The sequence below is a fragment of the Marmota monax genome, unplaced genomic scaffold (assembly GCF_021218885.2).
Source record: "Marmota monax isolate L192 unplaced genomic scaffold, Marmota_monax_Labrador192_F-V1.1 WCK01_AAM20220418_F8-fsc00161, whole genome shotgun sequence".
Lineage (NCBI taxonomy): Eukaryota > Metazoa > Chordata > Mammalia > Rodentia > Sciuridae > Marmota > Marmota monax.
The window spans coordinates 2,824,871-2,838,080 of NW_026693511.1; positions in this window are offsets into that span (position 1 = coordinate 2,824,871).

Below are 13,210 nucleotides of genomic sequence, written 5' to 3' on the forward strand. Positions count from 1 at the left end.
TAATCAACTCCTAAATCAGCATCCTGGCAGGATAGACTTTGGACACTAACACTTCACTTTCTTGACCAACTGGTTTTGCAAATACATTTCCTTCCCTGCCTCAGTACTTTGTCTTTCTTGATTTACTTGGCCCATTGTGTGATGAACTGTCAGATCTCTGTCTGGGAATATTTGCATATTTTTGCTTTCTTCCAGAGTGTCAGAAAAATGGAATCTTAACCATTCATATTGGCTACTTACACTTACATTTAAGATTCATCTTTGTCTTTGCATGACTTGATGCTTACTATTTTTTCAAATCATGGAATAGTGTTCCTGAGTTGCTTTTACTCACAACACTTTTGATACTGAATAAGATATTTTTTTCTTCTTTTTGATACAAAATACATAGATCTTCTCCAGCCCTGCTTCTCCAATTCTCTGACATCAACTGAGGTCCCAACAATTTACTTCTCACACTATGGAAAGGTTCCAAATTAATAAGCCTTTTCTCACTTAATACAGAAATCACAAATCCCAGACCACTCATATTTCAGGTGTTCTCATGACCTATTCTTCTTAGATTTGATTATTTGCTAAAAATTTTTGTGAAAATATTTTTGTGTCACATATTTTTGTTTTACACACACACACACACATACATATGAGTGGAATTGCTGAGTCAGATAGGAGGTATATGTTTAACTATATTAGAAACTGCCCAATATTTTTCCCAAAAGTGTCATACAACTAGTAATTTATGAGAGTTCTAACTGTGCCATATCTTCAACACTTGATCTTTCATTTTAGGCATTCTAGTGGGTATATAGCAGTATCTTACTATATTTTAAATTTGCATTTCCTTGATGAATAGTAATGTTGAGTACCTTTTAATTTACTTATTTACTGTCTATTCACATTATTTTGGGAAATAAGCACTCAAATTCTGTCCATTTTTAATTGGGTCTTTTAATTATTTATTTGTAGGGGTTCTTTATGAATTACTGATGCCAATTTTTCATCAGATATATGTTTCTATAGAATGACTATTTGTGTGTGTCCAAAATTTACATTTTGAGATTCTAACACCTCACGGTATTGTGTAGTTGGAGATATTACCTTTGGGAAGCTGTTGTACTTTTCAGCCCCAGAACTTTTTATGAATTTATTATTTATAGTGTCTATTTGACCATCCATCATTCTACCTTTAACTCTTTAGCATATTTAAGTTAGTTAAAGTATTTGCCTAGTAAGTTCAACATCATGTTTATCAGAGACGGTTTTTGTCAATTTTTTCTTTGATCCATATAGTTGTTTCTTTATATGCCATGAAATTTTTGTTGATGCTGGATATTTTGAATATTACAATGTGATCACTTGGGAAATCAGATTCTCCCACCTCCATAGTGTTTTCTGTGTTGCTTACGGTTTTTTTTTTTCTCATTTAAAAATGAGATTCCATTCTATTGTATTATTATTGGCCTATAATGAAGACGATGTTATAAAACAATACTAAGTGATAATGTTCACTATGTGTTGTTTGGTGCAAAGAGATAAATTACTTTATCTTTTTTTGGTTCTAATGATCTTATTGTTGTAAAAATATCAGAAGAATTGTATCTAACATTTAATCTTGGTTTTCTGTGGGAGGGGAGTATGTGAGGCACTTGTGTTTATTTTGTTCCTTCACTAGTATTTCTGATTTATCTAAAATTTGCGTATATTACTGCTTGATTTATGGCCAAATCGTCACAGTTGCTCATTATTTACCCATTGAGATTGACCGAATTTCAAGCTTCTCTCCTCTTGGCAGGCCTCTGAAATTCTGAGTAAATACTCAAATGCAGAATGGCTGACCTTAGGAGGCATCATATCCTGTCAGACTAACCCCATCAGGCTGTTTTATCACTTTCCCCATTTGCTTGCCCACTTGCCTCTCAAAAGTTACTAACCATTCTTATCCCTCCATGTAAAAAAAAAAATCCTTTAATTTTTGAGATGCTTTCAGATCCTGAGATGAGTGTATTTCTTATCACACACACACACAAAAACTTTTTGAATAAACTTTCTTTTGCCCAAATCAGGATTTATTTTGTCATTTTAAGAGTCAACTTTCTTATTTTTCCCCCAGTTTTTTACTACTCACTTTTAAGTGTTTTTATTTGCTAGTATTTTAATTTCCTAGTATAATTTAACTTCTCTATACGTGTGTATATATATTTTGTTAAACTCAGCCTGATTGCCTTTTAAAATTGGGAGCCATCTCTCCACAAAGACATAAAAAGCTAATTTTGGCTTTACTATAAATTACTGCAAATTCTGAACTTGCTTAGAATGCCTGCCCTGTGCCTTAACTCACTCATGCCTGGCTTTCCGGGAACAGATAGCAGCCCTCTCTGAAACTTTAGTGATGCCTCATAAATATTGGCCTCACTAGCCAGATAACGACTCTCTTTGAGGCTCTAATGACCTTCATAAATTCTGATGTCGGCCAGCAAAAATATAAACTACCATTTGTGTTAAGCTCCTCAGAGTTTGCTATCTGTAACCCCCACTTTCTGGGCTATAAAGTTGGGCTACAGGAAAGATGCATTGCTGTCTCCTTCCTGCAGTTTTTGTTGGGAGAGGCAGCCCAGCTGGTGGAAATAATAAGATTGCTTTAATTTGATTTTAATTGGAGTCAGTGGTCTTTTCTTTGCGTCCTAGTCTAACAATTTATACATACACATTGTGTGCATGTGTGTGCCCCCGAGGGCCCAAGTTGTGTACTGGGGACCAAACCCAGCATGCTAAGCAACCTTCCTCCTATTAAATTACACCCCCTAGTCCCTCATTCATATTCATAATTCACACAGCTTTGTATCTTTACTCCCTTTGGTAGTCTTGTGTTCAAATAATACACTGATTATGTACATGGCCGTTTTTTCTGGAACACTGGAAAAATTCAGGGCTACTGAGAGTATACGTTATAGCCCTGGGCCACACCCCCTGAACTGCTAATGAAGGAATAGTCCCCAGTGTCGTGGATTGTGCTTATAGAAAATAGAGTCTGCACATTGGTGGCTCACTGCGCATAGCCCTGGACTGGTCCTCTGGTGTTTGTGCAACTTAGTGTAGATTTTTGCTTTTCGGATTCTTGGGTGCGATCTGGAAGACAGTAACAGATCGCGCAGGTTGACAGGCTGGCCTGGTCTGGCCTCGAGTAGTGGGGGGAGCGGGAAAACCAAGGAAGTGTATTACTTATAGTTTATCATTATTTTTAATATAAACAAATCCATATGTGTGTGTATTTTCCTTTTGTATATGAAAGCTATTATATAATATATAATACTATTATATATTATAGAATACTTGATTTTCTCAGATTTTCTTTTGTTACTTAATAATATAGTCTGGAGCTTCCCTTTAGTAGTATGTAGAGCAATTTCTCTGCTTTTTTTCCTTAAGATGCTAAGCTCTCTCTGTGTGTATACCACAATACATTACACCAGTTTATTAATCAACATTTTATTTGTTTCCAGTCTTTTGCAAATATAAAAAGTAATGTAGACTTGTGCTTAGGTCTTTTCATTTTTTGACCTATGTGTCCTTGTGGTAGGTGGATTCCTAGAAGTGAGATTTTCTGAGTCAAATGGTAAATTCATATGTAATTTTACTAAATAGTGGTTGATATTTTGATTCTCACCAGCAGGATGTAAAAATGCATTTTTGTCTATAGCAAAACCAAACTAATTATATATATTATTATACTTTTGGATTTTTGCCAGTCTGATAGTGAAATGATTTGATGTTATATTTATTTATATTTTTTCTTTTTATTTTAAAGAGCAATTTTGATTGCATAAACTTTAGTGTCATTTGGATTTCTCTTCCAATGAATTTTCTGCACAAAATTCATACCCATAGTTCTGTAGGGTTGTTGGTTTCCTTACATCTCCATACAGTTAGCTTTTTATATTCAATGGATTTTGCATTCATCAATTCAAACAATTGTGGATTGAAAATATTTGGAAAGAATTGCCACTGTACATGCTTTTCTCTCATCATCATTCCCTAAATAATAGCATAAATAGTATAACAAATATTTATGTAGTATTTACATTGCCTTAAGTATTATAGGCAATCCAGGGATGACTTTAAATATACAAAAAGATATGCATAGATTTTATGAAAATACATTATATATAAGGTAGTTGAACATGTGTGTATTCTGGCATCTGTGGGGGATCCCAGAACCAATCTCTCATGGATGTTGAGTGGTGACTATATTTGTAAGAACTCTTCCAATAGGAATATTAGTCCTTTCTTTGTTAAGAAAATAGCAAATAACTTATTCCCAGTTTAATCTTTTAATTTTGATTGTGAATTTATTTTTAGTTTACTTAACAATGCAGAGTTGTTTTGTTGTTAATTTTTAAATTTTATGTGGATAGATTTGTCAATATTTTCTTTTAGTGTATCTGAAGTTTTAATCATGGTGAGGAATATTAAGTTATGGGAAAATTCACACTTTATTTTTCTAGTATTTTTAACTCTTTTTACATTTAACATTGAGTAGTCCATTGGAATTTTTTTGATATATAAATGGGAATGGATTCTCTTTTATTTTTTTCATCTATCTATTCAGTTATCTTATCATCTCTTAATGAAAATTTCTTTCCCCTACTGTATAATACTACCTTTATCACTTGTTAAATTCTAGATGACTTTGAGCCTAAATTTCTGGAATTTCCTTTCATATTTCTATTTATGTATCTATATCCCATTATTTTAATTATAGGAACTTTATAATAAATTCAACTTATGATAGGTTGGCTCTTCTCATTTCTATCCTATTGAGCCATCCACTCATAAACTAGGCCTAGTGTTTTTCCCTTCCTGGTCAGCTGTTCACAAGAAATGCCCACAAGGCCATATGTATTAGGTATGAGAGTAGCAACAGTGGTAGGTAATACTTGGATCTGGGCCACCTCTGGGTATAATTCACTTGTGTCCTGTGGAAATATATCATTTCCTCCCTCCATTCCTACCTTCTCTGTTGACACTTCATTTTCTTTTCTACCTGTTTTTTCTCATGTATAAATGTTTCACATAGACACAAATAAATACACAATTAGTTTAATTTTTTACTATTTTTTTCATGTTTAAATACAATTTTAAACATAATTATTAGTGGCTATGTAATATTCCGTCATATATTTTACATAACTTATTTGTTATTTTTACCTATTTTCAATCATTACTATTATATTAATACCACATACATCTTTGTCTTCTTCTACAAGAATTTCTTTGGGATAATACTTTACAAAGTGAGTCAAAGGATCAGAACTGTTTTCATGGCATGTTGCCATCAGGGAGATTGTGCCTATTTATATTCCTATCAGCAGTACAAACATGCATTTATCCAAGGGCTTGATAATATCAAGTATAACTTGTTTCCTCATTATTTGCTAAACTGGTTAGTGGCAAAGTTATGTTATGGTTGCTTGAGTTTACAATTCTTTGCACTGAACATTTTTCCTTAACTTACTTTTCTATGAACATCTTCTGTTGTATTTCCTAATCATATCCTTTACTCATTTCTTTTTTTTAGTTTTAGACGTTTATTTTTGGCTTGTCTTTTTTCAGTGGGGGGGAATACTGGGGACTGAACCCAAGGGTACTGTATCACCATTGAGCTCCATTTATAGTTCTTTTATTTTATTTTATTTTATTTTTGTACCAGGGATTGAACTCAGGGGCACTTAACCACCCAGACACATCTCCAGTCATTTTAAAAATATTTTATTAGAGACAGGGTCTCACTGAGTTTCTTAAGGCCTTGCTAAGTTGCTAAGGCTGGATTAGAACTCTCCCGAGTCCCTGAGATTACAGGTGTGCACCTCCAAGCCCGGCTCCTTTTAAATTTTTGAGATGGAGTCTTGCTCAGTTGTGGAGGCTAGCCTTGAAATTGTGATCCTTATGCCTCAGCCCTGCAAGTAGCTGGGATTACAGACATGCACCAGTATTTTTATGCTTAATATGTTAGCCCTGTTCTTACCAACATAAGTGGAAATAATTTCTTAACTTTTTAAACATTTTTTTCAATTGACAAAATTTGTACATATTTTTATAACATGTTTCAAATGTATATATTCCTTGTGGAATGGCTAAATTAGGTAATTAACATGTAGTGTCTCACATATATATCATTTTGTGGTGACTACTTAAAATCTACTTTCATCACTTTTCAAGAATATAATATATTGTTATTAACTATAATTATCATGTTATATAATAGATCTCTTGAACTCCCTTCTATCTAACTGAACTGTTGAATACTTTGACCAACATCTCTGTAATCTTCCTATAACTCTAGCCTCCAGTAACAACCGTTCTTTTCTCTACTTCTGTGAATTCAACCTTTTTAGATTCCACATATAAATGAGATCCTATGATTTTTATTTTGCTTAACATAATGTGTTCCAGAATGTCCCATTTTTATCTTACAACAAATTGCTGTTTGTGGCTAGTCAGGTTTCCATTACTGAAACACAATACCTGAGATAATCAAGTTAAAAATAGGAACAGTTTATTTCAGCTCACTATTTTTGAGGTTTCAGCTCATGATTGGTTGGCCCCATTGCTTTGGGGTCTGTGGCAAGGCAGGATATCTATGGCAAGAAACACACAGTGGAGCAAGCTGCTCACCCTCATGGGGGTGGGGGTGGGGAGGGGGGGAAATAGATTCAGGAGTCCCACAGATGTCTTTAAGGGGACCCTCTCAAAGGCTCTACCCTCCTAATATTGCCACAGGCTAGGGACCAAGGCATTAACACTTATCCAAACCATATCATGGTTCTATCTACAAGACTTACTATAGGGCTGGATGTAAAAATACCCAGTGCATGAGGGCAGCTTCATTTGTACAGTGGTTTCTTATCCTGGTCAGATACTGTAATAGTCTAAGAGCTGTTTTAAATGGAGACAAGCTCTTTGCTAAAGAACAAGTTTTTTTTTTAGCCACAGAAGCCTGCACTGCAACTCTCCATTGTGGTTTCCCTATTATCTAGAAAAATCTACTGGTCTGTCATCTTATAGGGCTCGAGTAGCCGAGTAGCGGGGCAGCTTATATCATAGCCTGACCTATTTTGAAAGAATCCTATCTTGCCTTATTGCAATACAATTTCTTAATTCTATCATGCCTGGGCCAGTGTCTCTACATTATATTTTATGCAGGGTGTGCAGCTGTTTTGATTACATGTCTATTTCTTCCATTGAAACACTGGGCAGTCACTTTTTTTTTTTTCAACGAGTAATAATTGTACCTAAGATTAACCTCATTGGCTATGATACTGCCATTGCACAAAGCTGGGCAGTCACTTTTGAGAGTACCAACCCTCTGACCCACCAATTCCATTCCTCTTTTTAACCACTGGAGCTTTGGCTTTACACCTGGGGGGATAATACTTGCTTATAGATAGTGACATTTAGGAAGTGGATTTGGGAAAATGTTTTTACATACAAGGCTGGAATAGAATATAAAATAAGAATATATTATAAGGTATAAGGGCATTTTTCACAGAAAAACTTGTGGTATATTTATTATTTTTCAGTTGTTATATATTATATTTTTTCTTACGCCTTTAATGATTTTGCTATGATACCAACTTGGTTCTTTCCTTTACATCCTATGTCCTTCAGGCTTTTTCCTCAAGTCACACAAGTGAGAATTTCCTTGACCAAATACAATGTGATCTTCCCTATCATATCAATTCCCTACCTTTCATTCCTAGGTTTTCTTCATAGAACTTACCACAATATACCATAACCAAAAAAAAAAAAAAAAAAGAACTAATAAAAATTTTAAAGTAACAAACTAAAATAAAATTATTATTACAATTGGTTAAAACATATTTTTCCTCCTGTTTTCAACTACAAGGACATGAACATTTCTTTTGCTTACTGCTCTATACCTTAATACCAAGAATAGTGTGCCTGGTAAGTGCTAAAAAGTTATTGAATGTATGACATGCATATTTACGTTTTTATCGTTGTACAAAGAAAATTGCAATACATAGAATGGATTGAGGTTTTAAAAAATAGGAAAAAAACTGCCTAGAGAAACTCATTATCTGTCCAAGTTTTATCTGTTGATATAAACAAAAAAGGGTAAAATATTATAGAATTCATTAGAATATAATTGATTATTGCAATCCTCATCAGAACACCAATGGCATTTTTCACAGTTCTAAAATTCATTTGGATGAATAAAAGACTGGGATAGCCAAAGCAATCCTAAACAAGAACAGTGATGTGATGCTGGATGCATCACAATACCAGAACTCAAATTATACTGCAGAGCTATAAAAACAAAAACAGCATGGTACTGGCATAAAAACAGACATGAAAACCAATGGAATAGGATAGAAGACACAGAGACAAACCCACATACTTAGAGTCTCTGGAGGTGCCAAAAATATATGCTGGAGAAAAGATAACTTTTTAAGCAAATGGTGGTGGGAAAACTGGATACCTTATGCAGAAGAATGAGATTAGATCCCTATCTCTCATCCTGCACAAGTCAAGTCAAAGTGGATCAAAGACCTAGGAATTAGAACATAAATTCTGCAACTCATGGAAGAAAATATAGGCTCAACATTCCAACATATTGGCCTAGGCATTGACTTCTTTAACAATACTCCTAATATAAAATCAGGAATCAATAAGTGGGATGTCATCAAATTAAAAAGCTTCTGTACAACAATGGAAACAATTAAGAGCATGAAGAGAGAGGCTACAAAATGAGAGAAGATCTTTGCCTCCTATTCCTCAGAAAATTAATATCCAGAATATTTAAATAACTCAAGAAACTTAACACCAAAAAATCCTCAGTTAATAAGTGGACAAAAGAAGAAATACAAATGGCCAATAAATACATGAAAAAAATGTTCAACATCTCTAGCAATCAGGGAAATGCAAATCAAAACTACACTAAGATTTTTTCTCACTCCTCAGAATGCCAATTATTAAGAATACAATTAATAAAAGATGTGGGGGTATGGGAGGTACACTCATACATTGTTGGTGGAACTGTAAATTAGTACAACCATTCTGGAAAGCAGAATGGAGATTCCTCAGAAAACTAGGAGTGGAACCACCATATGACCCAGCTACCCAACTCCTCTGTATATATCCAAAAGATTGAAAATCAGCATCCTGTAGGGACACAGGCACATCGATGCTTATAACAGCACAATTTATAATAACCAAGCTATGGAACCAGCCTAGGTGCCTATCAATAGATGAATGGCTAAAGAAAACGTGGTGTATGTATACAATGGAGTTTTACTAAACCATAAAGAAGAATGAAATTCTAGCATTTGCTGGTAAATGAATGGAACTGAATAACATCATGTTAAGTGAAATAAATCAGACCCAGAAAGTTCAAGGGTGGAATGTTTTCTCTCATATGTGGAAGGTAAACCAAAATAAGGGGAAAAAATAAAGAAAAAAAAGGGGGGGAGGGACAATCCCATTAAAAGAAGAGAGACCTAGTGGAGTAGAGGAAGTGGATTGAGGGGGAAGGAGGAGGGATGGGAAAAGGGAAGAACATAGAATGAATCTAACCAAAACTCCTCTATGTACATATATGAATATACCATAATGAATTTCACCTTTATGTATATCCATAATGCACTAAAAAACTATAAATAAATAGAAACTCACTCGAGTAGAGGAAAGGAAATAGGAAGAAGGAGGAGGGGAGGGAAAGGGAAAGTACTAGGGACTTAATTAGAACAAATTATGTTCTATGTTGTATAATTATGTCAGAATGAACCCCAATATTATAAATATCTATAATGAAATAATAAAAACAGAATTGAATACAGTTGATTAGAAAATATAAAGTACATCATGGGTAGAAAAGTATTGTTCAACAAAACACTATTTCAATTTGATATATATACATTGTTCAACTATGAATACATACATAAATATATAAGTACATTTGGTTACATAAATATTATCTACATGTAAACCACATATTCTCATATCATATATTTTAACACATACCCACAAAATTTGCCTTCTCATTCTTCGTCAGCTATTTACGGAAATGTAATTTTTTTTTAGTGAGACTTTCTTTTGCCACCCTTTAAAATAGAATCCTTTCTCTATATATGTCTTTCTCTTTTTTTAAAAAAAATAGCCCTGGACAACTTACCTATGTGGTTTTTTCTTTTAATATTGATTAGATCTTACACCTCTGCCTTCCCCACCTCCACCAGCATCATTAGAATAAAGGGGTTTTTTTTTTTAATTCATTATGATTTTCTTAGTGCCTAAAACAGTTCCCTGATGGCACTCAATACAATTTGCAAAAGTTTGTGTAATTGTGTTCAGTCTTGATGTAATGAGTTATTTCTTAAACTATGTTAAGAGTATATAAATGTTTAAAATGCTCTGTAAAGGAATTCTTAACTGCAGAAGACATGAGCAAAAATTATACTTCACTAAAATAGGGAAATTATTTTACTTATTTCACTACTTATAAAAAATTGGAAAAATTTAAATGTTCAATAACTGAAAAGACTATTTTAGTAGTATAAACTACAATATTATACAACAGTTAAAACTTGAGCTACACAGATCAGTATGGATAAATTTTCAAACTAAAATTGAATTTAAAAAGCTAGTTTCAAAGGAGCATACAAGTTAGCATTGATGTAAAAAATTGCTAAGTAAAACATGTATTTACAGATGTATGCATATAAAGTGAAAGTATAAATAGAGAGGACCAATGAACATCAAGTTTAGAACAGTTGTTGAGAGTGAAAAGGGCTGTAGGTTGGGGAATAATTTTGCAAAGGTACATGTGGGCTTTAGTTTTGTAATCTTATTTGTAGACAAGATAGATGATCATGTTGTTCTGTATTTTTTTCTGTTAATATGAAATACTATATTGTTTTTTAAATATGAGGCTTTCTATACCCTGTAAGAGTCAGCTGTAGCTTAGTACCTTACACCTCCCTGACCCAGTGCTTGCTAGGAATTGGAGTGGTGGCAATGAGGACACCCATCCAGGGGTTTTGGGAATGGCAGTTTGTGCATAAACATTTTGCCTCAAGGAAAGGCAGCGATAAAACAACATCACACTCCCCTCGAGACTAGGAGCAGCAGTCTCAGTCTCTATTTGGGGAGGTTTGGCCCATCTTAAACTCCTTAAGGAAAACACTAAGATGAAACATGCAGGCAGTTTCTGAAAAGTTGATGCCAGTCTTCTGACAAAAAAAAAAGTGAGATAGGATAGGAACACTAAATCTTATTTTTATATATTTTAGGTAAATTGAGTTGTTGATAGCTAACAGAGTTCAGTCTGGGAGATCAGGCTATCCAGAACATCCAAAAATAACGTTAGTTTTTGATGGAAACAAAATAAAAACTTTTCAATCAAATACTAGTTTTTTATCAAGGGAATGTTTAATCCAAACAGAATTTACATAAAATTTTAAAAACACTTTATGCTTTGAAGTAACTGTCTAAATGTGTAAGAATGCCCTAAGCCATTGTAAGGATCCCGCGAAATGTCGGAGAAAGAGACCACCAAGTGACCACTCATGCAATTGGCAGAAGGGGGGATTTATTGAACCATGCTGGGGCTCCGTGCCCACTCAAGAAGCGAAAGCAGCCCAGAGCCCCGAGCAGGGGCTGAGCACTGCTTAAGTACACTTTTTGGGGAGGGCGGAGGGCCTTGTATACATCAGAACAAATCATCATGAGGCACGGGAAAATTGAATAACAACTCCTAAACATGATTGGTTCATTCATTGGCGGGAACAGGTCAGGCTGGAGTGATAGGTCTTTCCTAAGGAGGGGGTTACATTTAAACTGATTGGTCCAGGCCCTGCAATGCCTACGTGCGACCACACAGAGCCCTTATTAAACAACCAATAGTCAGGGGAAATATTTACTGGGCGGTTCTAAGCATTGTCTCAACAGCTACAGAAATTTCAGGTTTTGCAGGTAGCATAGATACCTAAAAATACCTAATCCTTTACATTTTAACTCAGACCTTGCAGCTTAGAAGCTTTACAACACCCGGTCTTTTACCCTTTAACTTTTACGCTTTAACTTCAATTTCTTTTACCCTTACACCATGTCTGAACTTTATAAGATCTGGCCACTTGTTCAATCTCTTGAATAATATCTCTATTTACAAAAATGGACAATTTCCCTATTAACTTGGGTTTATTCTTTGCTTTGTAAGTTTCAAGTTTTGATATAGATTGGGGTGATACCATACAGTATTAATTAGGAATGACACTCTAATTTAATCAACATTGCTTGTCTTTCTTTGGGGCAGATGAATATATTTGGATAAGTCCTTTTTATAAATCAGATTAAATAATTGTCATATATAGTGGCAAACTCCCTGAGGGCAACATATACTGCATAACTATAGTGAAAGAGAGTAACCATTCAGTCTCTGAAACAAAAAAAGGTTTATTTATTGTTTCCTGTTTCAATTCAAATAAGAGCAAAAATCTGTCCCCTCCTGGCCAGGAAGCAAAAGAAGAAAGGGCCAGCATCTCACAATCCCTTCCAGGGGGCACACCCCCAGTGATTTCCCACTAGGCCTCACCTCTTAAAGCTTCCACAGCCTCCCAGTCCCCTCACTCTGGGGACCACATGTACTTTGTGGGGACAGTCATCATCTGAACTATAATGGTCCCCCAAATCTTACTTTCTCTAGCCTTGTTCTTCCCTATTAAAAAAGAAACCCTTTCTGCCTGACTTTCTGAGCACTTATGGAGCTTATGGTCAGAGGATTCCAACTGAAAAACTCTCCCTCTCCCTTTGAAAGTCTTTTGTAAATAAATTCTCTCCTCACCTAAACAAACTAAAACACTCAAAAGTTCATGACTAATGATTTCTTATTTTTCTGTGTAGATTGGTTACTATTCCATTTCATCTGATGTTGGCTGGTTTTTCATTTGACCAGCTTCATTAAGCCAGTGGTGGGGTTGGGTGTGGTGGTGGGGGGGCTGCTGAGAAAACATCACTGACATTCTTGGTACCACAGAGTTTACCATGGGTAGCTTGAGTTTCTTCAGAGCATGGCCTCAGACTTGTTCAACTTTTTGCATGATAGTTAGCTTCAAGACAGAGAGTAGAAGTTGCCACAGACCTTCTTAAAGGGTAGGTCTGGCACTTCTGCCACATTCTCTGAAGCCAAAGCAAGTCG